This window comes from Empidonax traillii, unplaced genomic scaffold (assembly GCF_003031625.1).
Source record: "Empidonax traillii isolate 1590-97213 ecotype Southwest subspecies unplaced genomic scaffold, ASM303162v1 scaffold10:size5872457, whole genome shotgun sequence".
NCBI classification, from domain to species: domain Eukaryota; kingdom Metazoa; phylum Chordata; class Aves; order Passeriformes; family Tyrannidae; genus Empidonax; species Empidonax traillii.
This window is the reverse complement of record NW_020955203.1, coordinates 3943787-3962842: the sequence shown is the minus strand read 5'-3', so window position 1 is coordinate 3962842 and position 19056 is coordinate 3943787.

Below are 19056 nucleotides of genomic sequence, written 5' to 3'. Positions count from 1 at the left end.
TAATTTTATGTGTTTCAAAACATAAAAAAAAAAAACCCAAACAACAACCGAAAAACTCCCAGCCCAGACATGAATAATTTAGAATTAACATAACTGAAATAATTAATGTAGCCTTCACATGAGATACACGTCAAGAGCATTATGATAATAAAGACTTATAAGCTTTGGAAAGGTTGAAGATATGCAGTTAAGATAATTTACATAAATATTCCATTATCTCTGATCTTCATTAATTCACTTAATGGCAATATTGAGATGTGGAAATTCTGACCAAAAAACTGATTAATGAAGATGTATACGCAGGCTCTTTTGACATCGTGGGACGTGTCTTACAACAAGAGCTAACACTGCCACAGAAGATGTATAAAGCAATTTTTCAGATGCATTTGAAGTTAGGTTTTGCAGTGTTTATCTACTGTGTTTGTATGAATTTTCAAAAATAGAAAAACACTCAGGAAATCGGTTGTTTGGCTTTCCAGAAGTCAATCCTAATAAACCCCTAAAAAACCCAGGATGTTTCAGGCAGTGGGTTGAAGTGCTGTTTAAAATCAAACTCCTTTCTTCAATTCCTTCCATTTCAGCCTCAAGGTAGCCCAGTATATAACCCACATTGTGAGCCACCCTTACGAGTTCTAAATGCAACTATAACAATAAAGATTCAGAGCAGAAGAGAATAGGTAGGTGGGTCCCTTGGTGTCCAGCAGAGATACATCGCCTCTGTTTCTGGGCAGTTGTTTCAGTGCAATCCTTCTCCTCTCAGCTCTTCTGTTTCTGTGCAGCCCAACAGAGCACATCAACACCCCTGACTGTATCTGTAACAGCTTCTGTTTACAGTAGCACATGAAGGCCTCCTTTTTTTCCTGAGGTTGTTGCTCTTTTTAACATATGCCTGGCCCTTGAAGCTCCCTCTCATTTAATTTTGCATTTCGTGAGGCATTCCCAGTAACAAAATCTCTGTGTGGCTCTTGGTTTGAGTGGGTTTGGCTCTTTGGATTTATGATGCATCTAATGGCACAAGCAAACCCACCAGCAGGCCATTAAAGTTGTTTAGGCCTAAATACAAAAAGAGATGTCAGGAACTTATATGCCTCCATGGGGGTTTGAGGTCCCATAGGTACACCTAGCAGCTGCAGTGAGCAGTTTAAATTTTCACTGCTGGATTTTCTCTAGGCCATTTGCTTGTCCCTGGCAGCACTGAGCAAATAAACCCTGGCTCCTACCCAAGTCCCATCAGGAGCCACTAAACAATGAATTCCTGACTTCTGCAGTTACTGGAGCCTGGTGCCATCCGTGTAACCAGACTGTGCCCACACCACACACTGGGGGAGGTGGGACCCTCCTTTTTTCCCACTTGCTTAAAATTAACCCTACAGTCAAAGTTCTCACACAGTGTTTGCAAGAACAAGAGGCAAATCTCCCTGACAGCCCTGGGAATCTGAGTTAGTGTTTCCTGTTCTCCATGGAGAGTGGGCTGGAAAAGAGCAGAGTTTTGCTCAATTTGCAGCTGAAATTTGGATAGGAGTCAGGTTGTGTAGGAGAGCGAGTGTTAATTTAGCAACTTGAAAACACGCATGTCCACTGCATTCACACAAGAAGTACTTTTTAAGTGGTGAAACACTGGCACAGGTTGCCCAGGAGAAGCTGTGGTTGGAACCTGATCTGGAAACACTCAAGGTCAGGTTGGATGAGCAACCTGATCTGGTAGAGGGTGACTTTGTTCACAGCAGGGGGGGTTTGGACTGGACGACCCCTAAAGGTCCAACCCAACCCAGCTCAACCCAACTTGTTCTATGTTTCTACAATCTTCTGTGTGCCGCCTTCCCTTTCTGCAAACAGCCTAACATCTTTCTTCTATTTCATGATCAGAAGAGGGCAAAGCTGCCTCGGCTTCTCTTCCCACCATCTCACAAAGACTTTTACAGATGATGCAGCAGTGTTGTGCTCACCATTGCCCTCAATGCCTCCATAGCATCCACAGACAACAGTTAAGAATAAATGTATCTACTAACAATAAACTATCAATTGAAACCCAGTGGCCTGTAACTGCCTTGAAGTGATTTCTTATGTTGTCCCTAGGTTTTCCTTTTTTCAAATTTCTCTGCCCTTCTGCAACTCAGTTATTTTTTTGTCCACAGGTCATCTGCCTGCTACTTGAAGACACCTCCTACATTAGCAGACACAATAAATAAAATAAAAAATAAATAAAAATAATTAAAAGAAAGTGGAAATAGAGGGGAATATTCAAGTAATCAAGAGGAAAAGAGTAGAAGCTAATCAGAACTGAGCAGTGTAACACCAGAATAAGAATGTATCCTAGAAAAATAACAAAATTTAAAAGCATTTACAGATGTTCTAAGGCTAATACCCCACAACTGCTGCTTGGACTCCTTTTGATCCCTTTCATGGTTTTTGCTTACAAAAGCACAGAGTTTTATATCTCTTTGTATCCTGTCTGTAGGATGGATGATCCTTTTGCGTGGAAGCTTTCTCCTCCTGTTTCGTATCCTAACAGAGATCTGTTTTCCCATGCCACACATTGCTGTGGCCCCTGTTGCACAAGGTTCAATTTTGTTTCCCTGAGAAGAGAACTTATTACTATGTGCCAGGATAGTGTCAAGTGTGGTCTAACCATTATCAAGTGCAGATGTTAAAATTTATATGAAAATCTCTTTTTGCTGTATACTTAGCTGCAAAATGTATATGCACACTCATGGGACCAGGTGTCGGAGTTAAGCACTGGAAGGACTGCATTTTGTTGAATTTGGTTTTTTACCCTCCATCAGCCTAAGAGACAAAGTTTGGGAACAGAATACAAGAGAAGGGAGGAAAGCTCTTCTATCACTAGCAGCAGCTGGCAAATCCATGCAGCTCTCTATGAGCACTAGTTTTTGGGGCTCAGTAAGGTTTAGAGGGACTTAGATGCTTAATTCAGGATTGTGAAATGAAGCAGCCAGTAAAAACCACTGGGACTTAGAATGAAGAATCTGTTCCTGCAACTGCTGGTGATCCAAAAAGCTATCCAGGCACTTATTACATAGATTTTGTTTGCTGAACTACTGTCTAGAGGAGAAAGCAGCAGTACATCCATGGCATATGTTAAATGCTCTTACAGTATACATGTAACACAATTTTTTTCTGCCCTGAAAGCACATTTTCATCTAACAGGGAATAAATACTAATAGTATGGTGCCTGATAGAAAGAACAGCTCCAATCCTCTAAATTAATTTAGTTCTCTTGAGATTTAGAGAGCATTAGAGGATTTTATTGCTATTGATTTCTTTTTCAACCCGACTTAGAACATAATTTTCAGGTATGATTGTACTGATGTGACCCTGTTAAGTACCTCTTTTTGTAGGGACATACAGATAGACGGGCTGAGAGTGTTGGGGTTCTTCAGCCTGCAGAAAAGAAGGCTTCAGGGAGACCTGAGAGCCCTTTTCTTTGTGCCTAAAGAGGCTCCAAGAGGGCTTTATACAAGCACCTGGTGTGACAGGACGAGGAGTGAAGGCTTCACACTGACAGAGGACAGGGTTAGATGGGACATTGGGAAAAAACTCTTGACTGGCACAGGTTGCCAAGAGAAGCTGTGGCTACCCCATCCCTGCAAGTGTTCAAGGCCAGGTTGGATGGGTCTTTGAGCAACCTGGTCTAGTGGAAGGTGTCTCTGCCCATGGCAGGGAGGTTGGCACTGGATGATCTTTAAGGTCCCTTCCAACCCAAACCATTACCTGCAGTGTTGTGCAGAGACCTTATATACCTCCAAAGAGATTGTTTCAAGAAAGGAAATGCTGCAGCTCATCATGAGCAGATTAAGCCAATTGACAGCTCAAAAGAGAGCTCAGGTGAGAGATCAACTGCCCCTCCTTCCTCTGGGTGGGAAGGCAGTGTCGTTTACAGCTCAGGCATTCCCTGTGAAACAAGCCCTACTAAGGTCGAAGTCCTTTGTCATTTTCCTCTGCCTTCCTGTTACTCATTCTAAAACAGATGTATTGATTTGGGCGAATCTTGGCTGTGGTTGTACAAAAGACGCATGTGACTCTTTGTCACATAAGGGGCAGATCAATCGTTCCCTAACCTGCAGCCAAAACATGTAAGAATTTAGGAAATAGTAAAATTACTGTTTTTGTGTGAGAAGGAAGGAAACAAACACGTTTGCTGGCTCTGCCTTTTCCTCCCACTCACCAATAGATGGTGGCAAAACTCCTTCCTTAAGGTTGTCAAAGGCTTGAGATTGTATCAAGGCGATGTATGATTGTATCAAGGCTTCCTCCAGCACTTTTCACCCTCTAATTCTGTTCTCTGAACATCATTAAATCTTTTCCTCACTAATACTAGTCTGACTTTTTTTTCCAGTTTTTCTTAACAAAAGCTGTGGGAAGTTTCAACTTCATTTTAATCTCCTTTGCATGTAATAATCTACCTTCACCTCCTTCTCAAGCAAAGCAGGGAGAAGGATGCAGTGATTAATCCCTTTAGTATTCCCTACGTCTGAAACCTGTGGGGGATTAATCATTTTAACAACTGATGTAGGTATGTGGTGGATGGTTTGTGTCTTTAAAGCAAATTTAAAAGATAAACTGCAGCTCAGGCAGACAACACAGCCATGCTTCAGGGATCAGGAACACTAATTCCTTGGGCTAAATACATCAGAAGGCAGGATGGATTATCTGAGTATCTGTGGGCCTCTTAGAAAGTGTTTTTGGATAATCGCTCCCTTCCTTTAAAAAGAAAGCATTTTGAGTAGGTCTTGTGAGCAGAAGTCCATGCAAGAGCACATCAGCATCACAGAGCTCTTTTTTTTTATTATTTATTTCTGGTGGAGGTTTTTTCACAACAGTATGGACAGAGCATTAAAAAAATGACACTGGCATTAACAAGCACCATCTTATATTGTATTTCAGCTGTATCAAGCTGTTGTAATGGTCATGTGTGAAAGTTTACAATGCAAACTTTTTAATATAAAAATATAGGTCTATTTCTTAAAAAAAACACAACAGGCCTTCAGAAAGTGAAGTCGTTCTACAGAGGGCATGTGAAACTGCTTTTGCCTCAGACTGACTACTTTGTCCAGAACAGAATGTTTATGAATCACCATGCGGTTTTACAAACATCTGTTTGGAATGTGCCAATTTCCATTTTTTCACTTAGTTTCTTGTAATCTGTTTCCCTTTGCCCCTAATCTCATTCTAATCTCACTGAGCCAAAACAATGCAAACCAGCAAAAATGATTCTTCACTGTAGCCATGTAGCAGTTGCTCAATCAATAACATTTGAAGACAAATATTTTAATTTATTCTGTAATCTCAGTGTCTGGGCAGATTTCTCACATTTTTTCAAACCAAGAAAGTAGAGAACTGAAGGCTTGGGAATAAATGTTTGAGTTGCAATATTCAAACACAGCAATTGGAATGGGATGAAGAATAACAGAAACAAAAATAATGGCTTTATAAATGTATTATATTGGAAAGGTAACATTATAAATGTCATAGAACCATTGTACAAACATGAACTTCTAGATTTCTCCAGTCTGGAGGCCCATAGAGCTCTAAAGTTGACATCTAAGCAGAGCTGCAGTCTCACTTGCAACCCCCAAGGGTCTGCAGGCACACGAGAACATGAAAGACAGGGTTTTTCAATGGATCAGTACTAGCATGGCCCCTGTGTCTTCAGGAAACTGATCATTGGACATTATCTTCTTAAAAGGATAATACAAAGTCAGAAGGCCTTCATTTTCTTACTGCGAGGGAAAACAGGAAAATTAACATTGATTTGTGAATTTATGGAGAAGACCAATCAGTGGGAGAGCATTAGGTCTTTTAATTAATGAGGACTTTGAAGCAAATAGATGTGTCCATATAATCCATTAGTATCAGGGGGAAAAAAAGGCAGAATTATTTGAAATATTATCTTTCCCTCTTTGCCCTCACTTTTTTTTTTCTTTATAACAAACTCATTATGTATTTGTGTTTACTAGGAAGGAAAAGGGCAATTGGAGGTGTATAGGGATGAGTCAGGAGGAGGTTAATAGTCTTGGTAAAAAGCAGAGATTTTAGACTAAAAATTGATCCATAATTTTGTCCTGTTCCTAACAAACAGAGGAGGAAAATAGAGAGTGCAGTCACAAGTGGCAGTCAGGGTTGCAGGGTTTGTGGTGTCCCAGGGTTCAGCATCTAGAGGAAAGCTAGAGAAGTTAGAACACCAGACCTCAGGATGACAGGTTTTGGTTTAATAGGCTTTGTAGTCAAGGAGAAAAACCACCCTGTTCTTCTCGAAGACCAAAAGTATTCACAAAACCCTGTCTGGTTAAGCAAAGGGTTTCTTAATTACATATAAGTAAAATGGAGGTGGAAACAAGAACATAAAGTAAGAGCATAAATCATTGATTGGGCAGTAGAGGATGAAATCAGAATTGCCAATGCCCAAATAGACTAAAACTAACAATGCAATTTAGATGCCCCTATAAGGCCACTCTAGCTAATCTTTCAAAGGTCATGGAAGTCAAAGGAAGTCCCTGAGGACTGGACAAAGGCAAGTTTTGAACCTGCCTTCAGAGGGGGCTAGAGATGATTTTGTGTAACTATAGGTGTGACATTCTCATCTTGGTCCCCAAGAAACTCATGAAGCAAGTGCTCCTAGAAAAAGAAGGAGAACGGTAATACATTTAACAAAAGTAAATTATGTTTGATCAATCTGATTTCTTTCAATGACAAAATCATAGAATCAAATAAAGGCTTGGATTGGAGGGGACCTTAAAGACCACCTCACTCCAAACCCACTACCATGGGCAGGGACACCTTCCACTAGACCTGGTTGCTCCAAGCCCTGTTCCTGGCCTTGAACACTTTCAGGGATGGGGCAGCCTCAGCTTCCCTGGGCAACCTGTGCCAGGGCCTCATCACTTTCATGTCTTCCTAATAACTAATCTAAATCTCTCGTCTTTCAGTTTAAGATAATATCCCATTGTGCTATTGCTGTCTGTCTGTGTAAAAAGTCACTCTGGCTCTTTTTGTCAGTCCCCTTTAAGTACTGAAAGGCTGCTGTAAGGTTCACCGGGAGCTTTACCTTCTCCAGGCTGAAAAACTACACAAGCACAGCTCTCCCAGCTTGTCTCCATGGCATTGGTGCTCCAGACTTCTGAGCATCTTTGTGGCCTCCTCTGGACCCCCTCTAAAGCGTTCAGATCTTTCTTGTGCTGAGCATGGCAGACCTAAAGACTATGATCAGCTTCATGGATGACGGCAAAGTAGAAGGGATGAGACAAATCATTACTTTGCTAAAACTTCACACAAAACTCTCCCACCCCCGCCTCATTGATAAGCTGAAGAAGCACATGCTGTCCAGACTCTGTGATGAGCTGACAATTGCCCAGACTGCTGTTCTCACCCAGTGCTGATCAATGGCTCCAAGACTGTTTGGCAGCTGGTAACAAGTGGAGCATGACAGGCATCGATATGTGGGCCAATACGGTTCAATATCTTCCTGAGCTGCCTCAGGGTTGAGGAGGTGTGATTCCTCAGCAAATTTATGAATGATTCACATCTCCGGGAGAAGGAGATGCTAAATGAACAACAGATCTCTGTTTCAGTGAGACCTTGCCAAAATTATAGATTAGGTCACCAGAGAACCCTTGAAGTTCAGCAAGGAAAAGTGCAAAGATCTGCTTCAGGACAGAACAAACCTGCCTGTGATTTGTTTCTGGTGCAGGCCAGAAACAAATGGGCAGCTCTGCTGAAAAGGGCCTGGAGTAACAGTAGGTGGCAACACACGTGCAAGCCAACAGCATATTTTAGTTATGAATGAGGCAAACCACACACCAGGCTGCACTGGGAAAACCACAGCCAACAGACCAAGAGGAGTTACCATCCAATTTTGCCTGGCACTGGTGAAAAAAACAGCATCTTCTAAAAGTGAAATACAGGTATGCCTAAATAAAGAGGTAGAGACCCCATAAACACTTTGCTTGAACTTCTGGCTGCTGTGTTTTCGAGTGATCTTCGCTCTTCTCCCCTTAATAATATTTACTGGATGAGTGAATGGGTGTCTGGCTTGTCTCAGTGTCTTGCTACTGCAAGTTTATGCAGGCGAAAAAGGTCAATGTATTCAACTCTGAATCACAGCAGTGTAAAGGAAAAAAAAAAAAAAAGGATTTTCTTGCATTTCTGGATTTACATATGTCCTTGGGGAACAGACAATGTGCCAGCTGTAGAACTGTCTGCTGAAACCAGCTAGATTTACCTGTTAATACACAGCTTGCTTAGAGGAGAAGGTCAAGGCAGCTTGTGTTAATTACAACTTATATTAATTGCATATCTGATGTTGCATGGTAGCCATTCAAAAGCACCTGTCCATAGCAAAGGCTGCAGTTTGTAAGAATGAAACAGTATTCCAGGAGAAGGCAATCAGAATAAATACCATTTAAATTATTGCTACTGAGATGTTAACGAGATATACTGCCATATTGCTACTACTTTTGGGTTGTTTAGCCTTCTAAGCACAGTTTATCTGAGAATATCAAAGAGATTAAGGTCATTAATCACTTAGACTTCACAGAGGCTCTTATAATTTTCTTTTGTTTAAAGCTGAAACCTGCTGCAGGTTAAATTAGAGGCAGAACTAGAAAAATCATGTGTAATCCTTACTTCAGTACTTCCCATGGGTCAGTATTACATATTCTTGCACCCAGGATTGGTACCCATTCTCATTTCTGTAGTTCTAGCTATGTTTTTAGTCACCATGGAGCAAGGGAGGGGATCCAGTGGAGCAAATGCAGTAGCAACAGTTTCCCAGAAATATGGAAAACCAGATCAATGAAGAAAAAAAAAGCACAAACCAACAAAAAAAAGTCAGAAATGAAAATGAGACATTTGAGTCTCATTTACTTCACGCTGTTTTTGTAATTAATATGAATCTTAAATTAAAAACAAACAAAGAAATTTCCTTGGGGTTGGTTGCATCCTATTTTTTATAAGAAAATATTTCTCCTAGACTCTGATGAAGGAAACAAATATAAGAGGGATTGCATATTAATGCTAGTCACTAAGCTAGGCTAAAAACATTACCTATAATATGATTACATGAAGTTGTTTTTCTTTTTCCTTTATAACTGCAGTAAAACTAATTTTTCAATCATGTTGTGTAATTATTTTTGTAATACAGAAAGCTTTACATATATAAACAGAAAGTTTCACATAGAAAATTAAATATATAATGTCATTATAAGTGAAAAAGTAGCTTTTTCTGAGAAGCTAAAAAAAACCCAACACATAGAATGACTGAAAGCTTAATGAAATAATAAGAATTTTATACAAATTCATACATTTAAGTTCCAAAATCTAGTATATAATGACCTCTCATAAAGCACAGGTCCTTAGATTTTGTTCTGGACATGAACATAGGAATGAGTAACTGGCTTTTTTGCTGGAACATTTTATGTGAAGACAAGAAATCAGTCCACCTTCAGATTTTTTTTTTCTGACTATTCTATCATTATTTTTTATTCTTAGCTTGAAATTATTCTGTTTTTTCTTCCTGGTGGGATTGGCTGGGATATTTCCAGCAAGGCAGTTCAAACTGGCAGTTCTGTCAATACGGAAGTAGGTCACAAGCTATGATGGAACACACCCTGAAGTCCTGTCTTTCTTTTTTTTCCCCAGTATCGTGAAATGCTATTGAAAAATCTCTTGGACTTTTAATAGGAAATATGGTATTTCAAAAACTTCCTATTTAGGAGACTGGTCTGGTGGCCATTCATTGTTACAGAATTTGGTAGTTGTGACAGCTCTTGCTCTGTGTTACTGAGATATACTCAACATGTCTACTCTCAGCTTTGAGATTTTGTCATTTTCCGTGCTGGGGAAAACTCCACCCTAGAAAAATAGAGCTCAGATTTTCTTCACATAAAGAAATTCACATTAGTAGGAATCATCTCTCCTTTAGTGACTGAAAATTCAACAATTATTTCAAAGGCATCATTTTGGTTTCTATTGTAGTGAGCAGAGAAAAGCAAGAGACTATAATGAATGATTTTTCTCACCTCTTTCTTGTCTCTATCAGTGCAAGCCTGAACAGGCAGTTTAGGAAAACCACGTAATCGTAGATGGATCTAGCTGCCCAAACTCAGCCAGATGTTAATTCAGCCTTGGGTGTTTCCTGATAGAAGATAGTAGAAATCTCCTCATCTCTTAGAAGGTCATATTGCAGGGTTTGCCTTTCTTTGCCCTCAAGATTTTTTCCTGTGAAGATCTGTATAATTGAATTTAAGCTTCAAGGACAAAGCCAGTGGCAGAGAAAAAGCACAGTGTCCGTATCTGTAGGACCATTGTATCATACATTAAATGGACTCTGTTTATTTTATCCACTTTCTTCATTCTCTTTCTGAATTAAAGTAGTTTACACCACTGGAAATTAATAAACTAATGTCAGGCTACCAATTAAAAGCTGATAAATGTTGTTTACTCTGTTCAGGGTATCACATGGTCACTTTAATATATCAAAAATTATCAACAGTTACCAAGGCCTTGACAAGCTGTGTTTTTTTATTAATCTAACATGCTATTCCTATTGTCACATTCTGATTAAGCATTGGATGTTCTCCCATTCTGTGTAAACATCTTCTTACATAAAATTGGACTAATTATCCTTAGAAGTAAGAAAACCAGACAAGGCTCTTTGCTTAGTGCCCTTATTTGGGGGGGGCGTGGGGGGGTGGGTGCAAGAAGGCAATCTGTCCTCTGTTATTTCACAGTCAGTAGAATGGTCAAGTTCAAACTACAGTTGGAAACTGCAGACTATTTTCTATACCCCTTCCCCTCTCCCCTATTCTCATGGCTCACTTATAAACTATTATTCCAAGTGTGAAAGGCACCTGGAGATAGTAAGAAAATCAAACATTTCTAGAGTCAACGAATGGGTTAACTTTCATTGTTTTAAGTGGTTTAATTTTCTCTCCATCATTCTGATCCAAAAGAAAGATGCAACTGCAGGCCAAGGAGGAAACTCCATCACTGAAATCAAATTCTATACAGAGAAATACTGTTATGCACTTAAGCATATTCTGCACGAAGATGAGCTGAGGAGATGAGCAGGAGGCCTGAGTAACATGACCCAAATCTATAATGAAAGCCTGCACATCTACAATGCTAAAAGCTTTCAGTGAGTATGACATGAATTCTAGGGCAACGAATTACATCATCCCTCTGCATTGTGTTTGAGTGAGACTTGATAAGTTTCCATTAAATGGAAGAGAATTACTGCATCATGTTCCATCCTGGAAATTACTGATATAACAGAGCAGCTGCCAAACAGTCAAAATGTTAAGTCAAAAAGGGCACGTGGGCAAGTTCCATAATGAGGAACATAAAGTGTGATTTGGGAGATTTGAAATCCTGATTGCTGAAAATAAGAAGAGACTACAATCACTTTTGTGTTTATGTGTTTTATTTGTTTATGGAAAACAGTAGGAGTCACCTTAAGACATTAATTGACCTAAGCTGCCCTTTAGTTCTATGCCAGTTTGCATCATCATCTTGCATTATCAAGAAGACCCATGGATTATTTTACTTTTTTTTTTCCTTCCCTTGTTAGCTAGGGCTGTCTGGTTTGTATCCCATGTCACTTGAGACTGCTGGAGCTGTACAGTTCTTCTGTTCATTATTTGAGACAGGAGACTGTTACTTTTGCACTGGTTCTGCATGTCTGAGGAATGAAAGAATAGATATTAGTCTGCAGCAGGACTAACTGCAGGAAATGTATGTCTTTGCATCAGGCATCTGACTTCAAATTAGAGCCAGTCTATCTCCCTCAAGTTTGTGTGTCAGAAATGCTGATATTTCCACCTTAAGGCAGTTTCATTAAAGTATCAGTGAATAAAGAATGGAGTGCATATAGGTAATGGAAAAGGATTTAAGAAACACAACAAATTTTATTGAGACTCTGCTGAAAATTAACACAAAACATTTACAGAGCTGCAGATAATCCTGAAGAGTCAGATAAAGCTAGAAACAAACACAGAGAACAAGATTCAATTAGCAGTAATTTGGACTAGAAACTAATCTTCAGTTGTTACCATTAAACAAGTCTTGAGTGAATAGCAAGAATCCATTTAGCTTTTCTGAATTATTACTGGCTAAGTCAATAGATGTTTATTATCCTAGGGAGAAGAGGCTTGTTATCAGTCCCCTTTCTTAACTCCTAATAGAGCCAGCTGTTTATTTTGGATAATGGTGCACTTCACAGCACATCCCAAACGCTCATGCTGAGATGCAGTTACACAGATCACATGTTCCCGTGTTCAGCCAAGAGCTGAGTTTGTTTAGACTCGGTGAATGATTTCACACACAGCCTCAGAAACGAGAAACCAGTAGGTAATAAATCAGCTCTTTTTCAAACTTTACAACTGTCAAAGTAACAGGTTGTGAGGGTTTTTTTGTGTTGTATTTGCTATCTTGGAGAGCAAAAGGATACACAATTTGAGTGAAGCATGGGGATACTGAACATAAAGAGATAAGCTGTTCAGCAAGGGAATTCTCTTAATTAGTTGTCATACATCCACTTTTATTATCTTACATCCCTATTACAAGGGATATGCAAGATAGCTTATCAGGTTCCCCTCTAGCTGACTTTCTTACATGATACAGCAGGAACTCCCATTAAAACATAGGGTAAATTTTTGACACTTCATCTAAAGACAGACAGTTACAGCTCCCTTATTCCCAGAGAGGAACCTGAAATCCTTTGTGAAAATTCCCTGAGTGGTCTGCAGAGCATGTCTGATGTCTCAACAGTACCCACACCATTCTGGAGCAGTTCCCATTTCACAGCTTCAGTACACTCCTTCACCAAACAAAGAAGTTTCCAAAGTTAAAACAGTAATAACATCCATGTTATTACTGTTACACTGAGAAGTTTGCTCTTTAATGGTGAAGAAAAAATGTGTTTTCCCAATATTTATATGTTTTAGGCTTTTTGTTTGTTTGTTTTGCTTTTGTTTCTTTGGTTGGGGTTTCGTGAGCTTTTTTTGTTTGATTGTTTTGGTTTGGTTTGTTCTTTGTGAGATAAATAATTCAGAATACACATCATGGGTATAGTTTCAATTTTTTTCTCTCTTCTCCCTGGACTATTATTTCCTAATCTTAGGGAAAAAAAGTTAATTTCAAGACTCTTTTTTTAATAAGCTTTACTTTGGAAATTGTTAGAAGAAACTAACAACTGGAGAGACAAGAGAGAATTTCATGTTAATGTCCTCTTGGCAGGAGAAGTAAGACTATATTCAGGTTCCTGTCCTAAATCTTTTTCTGCATTTGAAATTATTTGGCCAGCAGAATCAGTGATTTAAATGGGAGCCAGTGATATGAACTAATACCCTACTGAAAATTCTGGACTGGATCAAATCTCACCTAAACTAAAACAAGTCCCAAGAAGAGCTTGAGATGTTCTTTTGCTTTGATCATAGCTAATTGTGTAGAATTTTTAATTCAGCACTCTAAGGTAAAGAAAATTGTTTAGCAGATTAGTTGGTTAGCTCATATTGTTAATTATATTCCTGTAAAATAGAGTAAGGCAGCGAAGATAAATACTGGAGTTTAAGTGAAAGAGAAAAATACATAAACAAACTTGAGCTGTACCACTGACATATCTATGTTATTATTTTAATAAATAGCATAATAAATTCAAACCAAACCAAAATAAGATTGACTCCAGCAACAGAAAATGTAATGAAATGTCAGATATTATCAATTCTAACAGGGGTAAAGGAAGTTGTATCAAACACCATAATTTAATCACAACTACTTCTAACCAAGTGCATAAGTAGCAGCACATTAAAATGTTCAAATACCTTTAAAAGTAAAGATTCACCTCTAAATCATGTTCTAAAGCAACCAAGGTTTCTATAGGGCCTATTTTGAGTTTACATTTTGAGCAGATAAAAACATTCAGTATTGTTTATCTCACATTCCCCAGAAGTTGCTTCAGGAATACTTGAATTAGGTCCTCGCTGTTGGTAAGCAAGGCTTGAAATGGTTTATAAAAATATTCTTGTGTGAACGTCTTTCACGATAAAGGGACAATCTTAATATCTTCTAACCATTTTGACCTCTGCAGTCCTCCAAAAGCAAAATCTAGAGCTCAGGGAGATTAAAGTTTCCCTGAGTGAGACATCTAGCACAGGAATATCTTATTCAGAGCTGATCTGAAAATCCTGAAATATACCTAAAAATATGCATTTTTTCAAATGAATACCAGCAGGTGCTGTTCCTCTTGCAGCTTAGAATCTCGGAAAAGATTCTTTTGCACCTGATGATACATTTCTCTTTAATTCTCTTTACCAGCCTTGTTTGCACACAACCTATGAACATCAGTAAGGGAAGCTGCTGCATCATTTACTCTCTTACGGTCAGAAATTTCAACAGGTTTCTCATAGTTCCTTCCCTGTGAGCATGGTGAGGCCCTGGCTCTACTTGCCTTGAAAAGTTGTGGATCCCCTATCCCTGGACATGTTCTGGGCCAGGTTGGACGGGGTTTGGAGCAACCTGGGATAGTGGAAAGTTTTTCTGCCCATGGCAGGGGATGGAACTAGATGAGCTTTAAGGTCCCTTCAAACCCAAACTATTCTACAGCTCTGTGATTCTTCCAAAGCCACAAAGTCCACAACAAAGGTGTTTGTAAATGGCATATTTGGGAGGTGGAGCATTGATGTCTAGTCGAACAAAAAGGTGATTAGGAAAAACTATGTGGTGCTGGCCCTGATGTAGATAAAGGTGCTATTGCAAGGATTCTTGCGAAAAAATACTCCAGTGACTGTCTGGACAAGGATTGACCACCCCACTGGAAAGACTGAATACTCAGCACTACTTTGTGCTAAGATCCCAATAAATTATTGTTTTTAGAAAAGACTTCTCATGAGTGTCTGTGCAACACCTGTGCCTACAGCATGAATCTTCACTCTCTATTTGCTGCACATTTGCTGGCTGGTGAGCAAACACAAGGTCCAGCTGGCTTCGCAAGAAATGTACAGTGTACTGGAGCTCCTCTGCTTCCTGGTCTGAGGTCAAGTGTGTCAACGTTGTGTCCTATTTTATTATGTCTTTGAACTTTGCAATGGGTGTCAGCACAGCAGAGTGAGTGTTTTAAAAACATCTACATGCTTGCTAGTTTTCTTGGCATGCATTTCCACAAACACCTTCTCACCAGCCATTTCTCACAGTGAAAAGGATTCTAGGGGTTATTAAATGAAATTTTTTACCTTTAAATAAATATCTTCACTTAAATTTGGTGCTCTCACTTTCTAATAGACTCGGGCCAAGAGGGTTGTGCTGATCATCTTTTTGTTGATGAAAATCGCTTTTCTAATAGCAATCACTTCAGCAACATAATATTTATATTACAATAAATGGAATGTAAGCTCTGGTGGCAAACTCTCAAAGTGTGTCTTTTCATGAGGATAGAGGAATGATGAAACTTCTCTTCAATTTCATTCTGACTCTATTATCTTACTTGGCCATCAACCATCACATTAACTTAGCAATGTTTTTCCAAGACCTCATTCATTACCGCAGAAAGCCAAGCAGTACAGCTTAAACATTAAAAAAAAAAAAAAGAAAAAATCAGTTGCCTTTCCACAACAAAATGCCTTTGCAAATCACCTAGATTGCTGAATAGAACATGACAACTCATATTAGACTTCACTGTATGAAAAAGAGACAACTTTGGAAATATGCTCCTTCAAGAACCTGATTTCTGAAATGTGTGTTACATCTACAGGGAGTTCACTTCATGTTTAATGACTGCTATCTGCTGGTATCAAACACCTTGCTTTGGACAGGTGGTTCTGAACTCCGTGTGCAGATGAATTTCCATCTGATGCCATTACTGAAGGACTAACTAAACATCATGAGGGCATCCAAAATAAAGAAGAAAACATGCTGACTATGCAGTAACTATGATTTTTATTTTTATTTTTTAATATAAGATAATCTGTAGATGTAGATTATTCAGATTAATCATATTGCAAGGACTTATGAGGAAAAAAAGATTGCAGAGCATTCTGCCCTCAGGTCTTAAAGAAAGTGTACAGCTACTCTTCAATGTCAAATTCATGACATGGATATGAACTGGGAATAATCTCTCTTTGGTCAAAGTATTTTGCCTAAATGTTATCAACAAAGGTGTCCCTGTCCATGGCAGAGGGGTTGGAACTAAATGATCCTTAAGGTCTCTTGCAGCTCAAATCATTCTGTGACTGTATGATTTTATGATAACAAGTTTTTCTCTCAGATATGCTCTAAATGCAAAATTTCTTGATCAAAATCAAACCTTATGCTCATGGTGTAGGGCTGAACTTCACAGACTATCAAAAACCTTTAAAAATGTCTTCAAAAAAACCCTATCATGTTTTATAAGTAACATCACTCTAAGCGTTATTAACATCTTACAATATTTACTACCTTTAAAAATTCATGTCTTCATATCTGCTTTTGAAAGCACACAGACATGTATCAATATTTGTTCAGAAACAGGATTCCGTGGAAGGCACTAAAATTTCCTCCCTTGACCAGGTGAAAAGGTGCTTCTGTCATGAAATTGAGAATAGGAAGTCAGAAAGCAAGAAGTGGAACAGTATTTGGAAATTTATGTTCTTCTAACAGCTTTACCTTCAATTGTACACATCCACTGACACCTTTCAGTGTATTTATCAGATGCTACAGACAAGTAGAGAATAAATAGACTTGCAATATTTCTTTAGAAGAGCTCATATGAGTATGAGCATAAAGCAGTGCCATAAACATGATTCTTGCCATCCTCCCTGCTCAAGATAATTATTCAGAGAGAAATCCATATTTATGAGAAGCACCATAATTTTTCCTCCTCTCATTTCACAAAATCATGGAATCAGAGAATAGTTTGGGTTGGAGGGGATGTTAAAGACCATCTAGTTTCAACTCTGCTGTCATGGACAGGTAACCTGCCACTGGGTCAGCACTCAGAGTCCCATCCAATCTGGTCTTGAACAGTTCTGGGAATGAGGAGCCCACAAATTCTCTTATTCTAAGAACTAGCTAGGTATGAAAACGGACTTATCTCTCTCTTTTTGTGACACACACACATTTATATTTATTTGTTTGTCACACCTTCTCTAGATTACAAAGCCTGTTGATGTGGTTGGTTTGTATAAATTCAGTATTGTGTCACAAAACCACATAAAAACAGATGTACAGGGCAAAATAAGGAACTTATCTGTGCATCTGCTGCTGCTTATAAATGAAGCTCACTGTCTAGACACCAACAGTGCCTTCCCCAATTAGAGCCCAGATTTCACCCTGCTCTTTCATGTGGCACAAGAGTTCCATTGCCTTGGAGCTTCTGCCTTATCACACCTACAACTCTGAGAGTTTGTTTTTTTTTTCTCCTTCAACTCAAAGACATGGGCAGCCTCATTTTACCTCAGTCAGAAGGGCAGCACGTGTGCCCCATCAAACTGCTGCAGGGTGAGCGTGGGCTGTGGATGGTCATTTGAGGCAGATAAAGTACTCCCAGGGGGATTCTTTCAGAAGCAAAACGCATATATTATTGCCCAATTACGGGAAACAGATGGGTCAGAAATAACGATCAAGTTTATTTCTCAATGTGATTTCTTGATTTTTAAGCAGACATGTGTGGACTGCTTCCACATTTCTCCATAATTACTACTATGAGTTGTGTTTTTTTCTTTCTCAAAAAATAAAATCCAGATGTTCTTAAAAGTGGGATTTTATTATGCATGAGCAATAGGAACTCAGTGCAACTTCTTAAACAAAGAATCACAAAAGTAGGAATATATAACCAGAACATTAATAATTGTTTCCTTAGTATTTGCATATTTTCCCCAAAGCGGTGTACTATATTTATTTCTTCTGAATTCAAATTTTAAAATGCTCATGAATATTTATTTATTTCCTTTCTTCATCTACCGTCACAGTTTGTTTGAGTTAATTTTTTTTCTACCAAATAACTTGGCATTTCATTTTAGGTTTTCACACCATGCAAAATCAAGCTAAAACTCCTACGGAATATAATACAATATCATAAAAGGAAGAGAAAAAGACTGGAAGGGGTTTGGCATACAAAGATCAACCAGTTTTGAATGTTTTTAATATTAGCTATGTCCATTTGTCTGACAGAAATAGTGCAAACTTGAGAAACTGAAAGTTTTGGCCCATGTATGGGAAGCTCATCTGGTCTACTGGGAGCTAGTCACATTCTGCTTGCTGAAAACATTCAGAGAGTTTGGAAAGAAAAGTGTTTGGACTGAATGAAAGTTCAGTACTAACTTCACCTGCTGGGACAAACAACGTTCAGCTGTACTCAACACTCCCTACAGGATCTTATAAGGGTGACATATTTGCACAGTCATTTAATAAAAACAATATATTTATGTTGAAAGGACTTGGAAATAAGAGTGCAGAGTTAGAGATCTGACCATCTCTTTTCCTTTTGGAAGCTAGGGAGAGGCTTTCCATGTTTTCGTAGCTCTGACAATACTCTCTCACTACGCTCTGCAAGCCCGTGCTCTGTCATAAACCCAACGATGTTTTCCCTGTTTTTAAAGTCATTCCTCATTTGCCTGAAATCACACGTAAAAATGAACTCAAGATGAAAAAATTCTGGTGCTCTTGAGCCTTCAGTCCTGTTACAGGATCCCAGATTTCTGTTAGGCTTGAAAAAGAGGGTACAACTTATGACAGCTACCGTAAATTATGGAGTTTCCTAAACCTGCACCTGAGTGAGCAACCTGCTCCAGTTGTCCAGACAATTGGATGTGCACCAAGGAAACTTCTCCTGAAGGTCACCACAACAGGTTTGGCAGGGAGCAATGTGATAGTAGTGGTTGGCTTTGTTCAGCCTTTGGAACAAAAGGTTCCTCTGATGCATTGAGTTTCCTCGAATTTTGTAAACTGACTTGTAAGCCATGAAATACTCACTTTTAATAAACAGACAGGAACAAAGATAAGGTATAGAGAAAGGAGACAGAATTATGACAAAGTGATACTGTGCACAGTGTTACAGCTATCTAAAAATTA